The sequence below is a fragment of the Peromyscus maniculatus genome, chromosome 5 (assembly GCF_049852395.1).
Source record: "Peromyscus maniculatus bairdii isolate BWxNUB_F1_BW_parent chromosome 5, HU_Pman_BW_mat_3.1, whole genome shotgun sequence".
Lineage (NCBI taxonomy): Eukaryota > Metazoa > Chordata > Mammalia > Rodentia > Cricetidae > Peromyscus > Peromyscus maniculatus.
Window position 1 is genome coordinate 104,673,864 of NC_134856.1, and position 7,370 is coordinate 104,681,233.

General features: G+C 45.2%; 2 pseudogenes; one reads left to right on the plus strand and one right to left on the minus strand.

The window, feature by feature from the left end:
* Positions 1 to 5,322: 5,322 nt before the first annotated feature.
* On the minus strand, positions 5,323 to 6,248 carry LOC143273533 (putative vomeronasal receptor-like protein 4; annotated as a pseudogene).
* A 119-nt stretch (positions 6,249 to 6,367) lies between these two features.
* On the plus strand, positions 6,368 to 7,370 carry LOC143273534 (glyceraldehyde-3-phosphate dehydrogenase pseudogene; annotated as a pseudogene).

A 7,370-nucleotide genomic window follows, 5' to 3' on the forward strand; every position in this document is an offset into this window, starting at 1 on the left:
ACTCCAGCAGCAAACTGATGGCGAGCAGGAAGAGCACTGGTCAGCTGAACGTCAACCCCGGGACTCCCAGCGGCAATACCACAACTGCAGAGCGGAGCCGGCACCAAAGGAGCTTCTCGGTGCCCAAGAAGTTTGGTGTTGTTGGCCGATCCTCCGACCCGCCTCGAAGCGCCACGCTGGACAGAATCCAAGCTTGTACCCAACAAGGTCTTTCCTCAAAAACCAGAAGCAATTCCTCCCTGAAGGACAGTCTCACAGACCCGTCCCACGTGAACCATCCCACCAACCTGCTGGCCACCATCTTCTGGGTCACGGTGGCCCTGATGGAGTCCGACTTTGAGTTTGAATACCTCATGGCCTTGAGGCTCTTGAACCGACTGCTGGCCCATATGCTGCAGGATAAAGCCGAGAACCGAGAAAAGCTGGAGAAACTCTAAGGGCAGCTCCAGTGGGCTGAATTCTCGGGCTTACAGCAGCTGCTCCTGAAGGGCTTCACCTCTCTCACCACCACAGACCTGACCCTGCAGCTTTTCAGCTTGCTGACGCCAGTGTCCAAAGTGCCCATGGTGGACTCATCCCAAGCCATCGGTAAGGCCAGCGTCGCACATCCTTGTAGCCCTGATGGTGGCTGCATTCAGCCTTAGAGAAATAAGATTATACTATATGTCTGTGTCTATAGTATTAGACACTGGCAATCGAATAAAAGGGGCAGCAGTTTATAGAGAAAAAAAAAAGAATGACTTAACCTAGACATCTCCATTAAATGCTTACGAAGAGTCACCTGATGAGGCAATTCCATTCCAAGTTAAACTCTACCTCCTCAACACTGCCAGATAGATGAAGACCACACTTCCAATCCCTGGACCTGAGAGAGACCCTTAAACCATACTGAAACCATAGAAGTTGCTTAATATGCAGATAAAATTTATCATATCTGAAACTCTATATGTCTTTATCTAAATATGCAATCCATTCCTCTAAAGCATTTCCATCTAATGAATTATTATAGCCACTTACCCAGGATTTCTAGTCAAAAATCTCTCACACATCACACCCTAGTAAACATTATTGGTTCTATCTTAAATTATTGAAAATGTAGCTAAATCATACTACCTCTATATAACTAATACCATCCAAATCCAATGTTTCCACATTTTAATATGCACAGAGATTGCTTGATCACATCCCACATGAAGATACTGTGCTCTTGAATCTTTCTGTTCAAGAGAACCTGCTCTTGCATAGGGATTTTGAGTTTGAACTGGCACATTTTTCTGTCTATTACCCACCTTTCCCTGGGCTCATCCCAGATGACTAGGCATAGGGAGTGCTGAAACAGAATTGCTAGTACCTGATGTAAGGTTGCTCTAAAAAGCACCTTCCACTCAGGGCCTCTCACAGGCCTTGCTAATACCATCTCGGAACTATGTAGTCCTTCTGTTGGCTCTCCTTCCCTGTTACATTTACACTCTCAGAAGGCTCTCCTGTATCACTCTGCTCACACCCAACCTGGATCGTGCACAGTCAGTCTTATTCAGCATTAGTACTTTTCTCTAACGCTTTCCTCTAATATACCTTGTGGTGGTATTGTGTTCCCCAAAATATTGTGTACTCTAATAAATTTATCTGGGGTCAGAGAACAGACAGCCACTAGATACAAAGGCTAGAAAATGGTGGCACTCACACCTTTAATCCTAGCATTCCAGCGATAGAAATCCCTCTGGATCTCTGTGAGTTCAAGGCCACATTGGAAATAGCCAAGTATGGTGACACTCGCCTTTAATCCCAGAAAGCCAGCCTTTAATCCCAGGGAGTGGTGGTAGAAAGCAGAAAGATATATAAGGCGTGAGGACCAGAAACTAGAAGTTTTTGGCTGGTTAAGCATTTGGCCTGGTTAAGCTTCAGGCTTTTGAGCAGTAATTCAGCTGAGACCCATTCCGGATGAGGACTCAGAGGCCTCCAGTCTGAGGAAACAGGACCAGCTGAGGATCCGGCGAGGTGAGATAGCTGTGGCTTTTTCTGTCTCTCTGATCTACCAGCATGGACCCCAATAACTCGCCTCAGGTTTGATTTTATTATTAAGAACTTTTAAGATTCCTGCTACAATACCTTCTCCTACCAATCGTGGCCAGCTACAGCTCCAAGAGGTGCCTTTTAGACTGTGCCATAATCTCCCATGCTTTTACTGAAAATTCTTCAGTGGCCTCCTATTATTATTCTCATACCCAAACCTACACACAGTGTCTATTACTAGAATTTTTGTAGCACAGCCCTGATCCATATCTCATCATCTGCATGCCTTCCTTCTGTCAGAAGTTAAGAATGTTCTTCCACAGATGTCCACATGCAAAGTACTACACTTTCACTTAGTTTTTGCTTTCCTTAGGGGATAATGTCCTTGATCATAGTTCTATATAAAGCAAGAAGTGTTTTCCATAGATACAGCTTCAAAAGAAATCAAATATTGTCAGGGTCCAAATGCACAAGGACCTTTTCAGTCAAAGAACCCTTGAATATATCCCAAACAAATGACAAGTTGGTGTCCAAAACAAAACTACATTTTTATTCTTATTTTATTGTTAAATTGTTTTTATTTTCAAATTAAAATATGACCCCAAAATCTCCCCCTTCCCTTTCTTTCCTCCAACGCTCCCATGTACCCAGCCCCTTACTCTTTCTCAAATTCATGGCCTCTGGGACCTTTTTCTTTCATTCTTGTGTGTATGTACATGTGTGAGTGTATATGTGTGTTCCTAATTATATAGATATAAGATGTTCAGATTATGTTATTTGTATGTATATAATTTCCATGCTGACCACATGTATTGGAAATATTAAATATTAAGATAGTCTGAGAGATATTTTAGTTATACTGTTGCATGCCTTTAATCTCAGAACAGAGGGAGAGGCAGAGGCAGGAAAATCTCTGTGAGTTTGAGTCCAGTCTGGTCTATATAGTGCGTTCCAGGATAACCAGAGCAATATCTTGAAAACCAGACCTTATCTTGAAAAAATAAAAACAGTAAAACAAAATGAAAGTAAGTTAAATTTTCACAATATAAAAATAAAGATGCTCTGAGAAAAAATTCCGTATAGGATTAAAGCTGAGCTTCCTGTTCCTTCAAACTATGACAGGTTAAGTATCCTGTCCTCAAATTGTCTATTTAGTTGTTAGCAAAAAAAATAAATAAATAAACCCACTGCACACATGGATGTAAAGGAAGGTGGCAAAGGAAAGAATCTGTCCAGCTTTATCCACTCCTGAGCAGGTCTTAGGTTGCCCAGGACAGATTTTATATAAAATAATACAAGCTATTTTTAAAAGCATGGATTAACTTAATGATCTGATATGTGAGTACATCAGGGCACAGCTAAGTCACAGCAGCAGCTGAGACCCGGTGCTCACTAGGTCCCCGAGCCTGTGAGCCTCACCAGTGGAGTAGTCTCACCACAGCGGTCTCTCACCGGGGCTCCCCTCCAAGCACAATACTGAGCTACACAGAGAGAGTTCAAGCCCACTCCCTGCAAGAACTGTTTGGGTCTTTCTATTTATCCTGGGCAGGAACTGCAGTGAGCTGATGGACAGCTTTGGTGAAGGGCCCTTCACAGCCCTGGATCCCTTCAGGAGCCACAACCACACTGCTCAGAGGAGACAGGAGCCTCCCTAGGATGACTGCAGTGCAGTGTCTTGAGGACTGAGATGTCTGCACTTCCTGGGCCCAAGGCTGTGCAGTTCTCTAGGCCCCCGGTGTCTTGCCAATTGCCAAGGCTGTGCCAACTGGCTCCCACCAAGCAGACCCTCTCTGCAAGCTCAGCACTGTAGTGCCCTTGTCTGCAGCTCACCAGAGTGCAGCTTTGCAGCATCAGGGACGATGGAGTCTGGGATTCCAAGGAGGAGAGGAGAGGAGACCTATGAACACTGGGATGTTCAGCACAGGCCACAGCGAGTGACTGGAAGTGAGGTGGAGACTCCAGTGTAAACAAGGTCAGCAAAGGATTTACACATCAGTCTGCCAGGGAGGCCCTGGCCTTGAGTGTGGTCTCCAGACATGGGATGGCATCATGTGAGAGGGCCTGTCAGCCAGAGACTCTTGTGGTGGTACCTTGAAGTCATCCTGGTTGTAATTGTTCCACAGCATCCACACTAGCTGCTCATATTCAGGAATTTCGCCACATCAAACAACTGTTGATCAGATTTGCTGGGCTGTGGTGACCTGACTTGACTCACTGTCACTTTCCCTCTGCCCGGCTCGCTCACCTCAGAGACGGACGGGTCACCCACCCTCTCTCACTCTCCTGCTCTAGCTTTGGGAAAATTGAAATCCTGATGTCTGGGTGAATCATTGTCTCTAGTGCTTTTACCAGTGCTAATGAGAGGCTACAGGTCACATGACAGGGATGGGGGGATGGGAGGATGGGAAGAATCCACTTTCCACCTGCCTAGAAACCCTGAAGTAGTCATGATGGCGATGAAACACGAATTGCTAAATGGTCTTATAATAAAAAATCCAGAGCCAGATATTGGGGTAAATGCTGAAAGATCAGAGGAAACACAAGAACAAGCCACTGCCCCGTCTCACCTCTAGGACTCCTCAGCTTGAAAAACCTCCAGCCCAAAAGGGCTCTAGTTCCTGTCTTCTCGTGCCTTATGTACCTTTCTCTGCCCAGTCGTATCACTTCCTTATTAGTGCTGGAATTAAAGGCCTGTGTGCTTCCCAAGCAAAGGCATCAGATCTCAAGTGCTGGAATTAAAGACATGTCTTTAATTAATTAAATTAAATCCCACAGAACTGAGATTAAAGGTGTGTGCCACCACTGCCTAGCTCTATTTCTCTCCTAGACTGAGTCAATCTCCTGTAGTCCAGGATGACTTTGAATTCATAGATCCAGACAGATCTCTGCCTCCAGGTGTTAGGATTAAGGTGTGTGTCCTCACTGCCTGGCATCTATGTTTAATCTAGTAGGGTATTCAGTTCTTTGATCTTCAGGCAAATTTTATTAAGGTACACAATCTATCACCACATTGCACAGTGCTGGACTTCTTAAGAAAAAGAAATCTATTACTATAATATTTAATTTAATGTTGTGATATATTAGAATATTAAGGCAAATGGAAGTTTGGTAGGCAACAATATAATCCCATCATTTGAGATACTGAGACAGTTGAAGATCAGCCTGAGGTATGTACTGACTGCCAGGTCAGCCTGTGCTACACAGCAAACATTATGTCCCCTAGCTCTAAAATTCACCATAGCAAAGCAGCTTACAATGAACATAACTTTGGCTCATAGAAATAGATGTAGAATGTAATTTCTACACTTCTCAGTGAGCATACAAGACATTAGGAACACCAATGTTTCTGTTGATCAGAACATAAGGGCTGACACTAGCATAACCAAGTTCTAAAAATGTTTTACTATTTAGTGAAATGGAATCGTGTGTCGCTGTGAAACGCATGTAGAAGGAGAGAAAGAATGAAATAGAAGAAAAGGAAGCAGTTCTAGAATGATAACACTCCAGGTAGCTCTGATTTCTGGAGGGGAATTATTTTCAAGCCTGGAGCTGTGAAGGTACAGGACAGGCTTGTGATGCTTCTAAGACAGAAAGCCATGGAGCCCCTGCTCTAGCCCATCAGGCTCTGAAAGGTGACATCATGAAGAGTCATGAGAGAGAGGAAAAGCCACTTGATTATATTTCTGGATGGCAGCATATAGCAATGGCCAATGAATGTTCTAGGTGTAGACATGTTCAAGCCACCACCTGCTTTGATGTAGCAGAGCAAGTTGGAACTTATGAGAACATTACCAATTCAAAAGAGGAGGAGAAAGGGAAGAACTTGCCATGAGGTCTGTTGTTTTAGTTTTGTCCAAAGGGTGGTCCTGGGACTGATGGTGAGAGCCTGGACCATGCTGAGGAGACAGGTGGTCCAGATGGAGAGGCCCCGGGCCGTCCTTGCCAGATAAACCACACCTTTACAGCCAATATCACCGAGGAAGTTTCTGAAATAAAACACTGTGGCTATGTCTGTGATCCCTGTGGTACAAACAATGATCATATTGAAAAATGCCAAGTGGGTGAGAATAAGGTTTACAGGCTTTTCTCAGTCTCAAAGGCAAAAGTGCACAATTATCTCACAAATATTAGAACAGCCTTTACGCCCAAGGTAGTTTTTAACCTAAGTGGACACTAACATTTAGCAAAGAGTCATCATTATTTGAGAAATCCACAACAAGGGCTGTTGCACACATTTCTTAGGAAAGTTTCAACTCCTGTCCAGGGAAGGAGAGTGGCCTCAGTGCCCCTGCTAGGCACTGTTTAGTAGTCCTTCAGAGACTGTTGAGGTTTTTCCATTTCTTGCAAGGAGCTGATGGACAGCTCTGGTGAACAGCCCTTTACCAGGCTGAGTCCCACCAGGCGGTACACCAAGAGCACTGAAGTGCTGCCAGGAGCAGACGTGTCTCACTGTCCAGAAAGTCTAAATTTTTTAAAACATTTTAAATGGAAACATTTGTTATCCCTTGTCAGAGTAAAACTTGGCTCTCTGCAATTCCCTGTTCCAGAGACAGCTGCATCTTTTCATGTAGTGCCAGCCTCATTCCTGACACCATGGTGAATGTCAGTGTGAACAGAGGCTGGTGCCAAGTATGATGTGGAGTCTACTGATGTCTTCGCCACCATGGAGAAGGCTGAGGCCCACTTGAAGTGTGGGGCCTAGAGGGTCATCATCACCACCCCTTCTGCTGATGCCCCCATGTTTGTGATGGGTGTGAACCATGAGAAGTATGACAATTCACTCAAGATTGTCAACAATGCTTCCTACACCATCCACTGCTTAGCCCCCCTGGCCAAGGTCATCCATGACAACTTTGACGTTGGGGAAGGACTCATGACCACAGTCCATGCCATCACTGCCACCCAGAAGACTGTGGATTGCCCCAATGGGGAGCTGGGTTGGGATGGCTGTGGAGCTGCAGAGAACATCATCCCTGCATCCACTGGTGCTGCCAAGGCTGTGGGCAAGGTCACCACAGAGCTGAACGGAAAGCTCACAGGCATGGCCTTCCGTGTTCCTTCCCACAATGTGTCCACTGTGGATCTGACATGCCCCTAGAGAAAGGGGCCAAGTATGATGACATCAAGAAGGAGGTGACGCAGACATCGGAGGGTCCACTAGAGGGCATCCTGGCCTACACTGAGGACCAAGTATTCTCCTGTGACTTAAACAGTGACTCCACTCTTCCACCTTTGATGCTGTGCCTGGCATTGTTCTCAGTGACAACTTTGTGAAGCTCATTTCCTGGTACAACAATGAATTCAACTACAGCAACAGGGTGGTAGACCTCAAGGCCTACATGGCCTCCAAGGGGTAA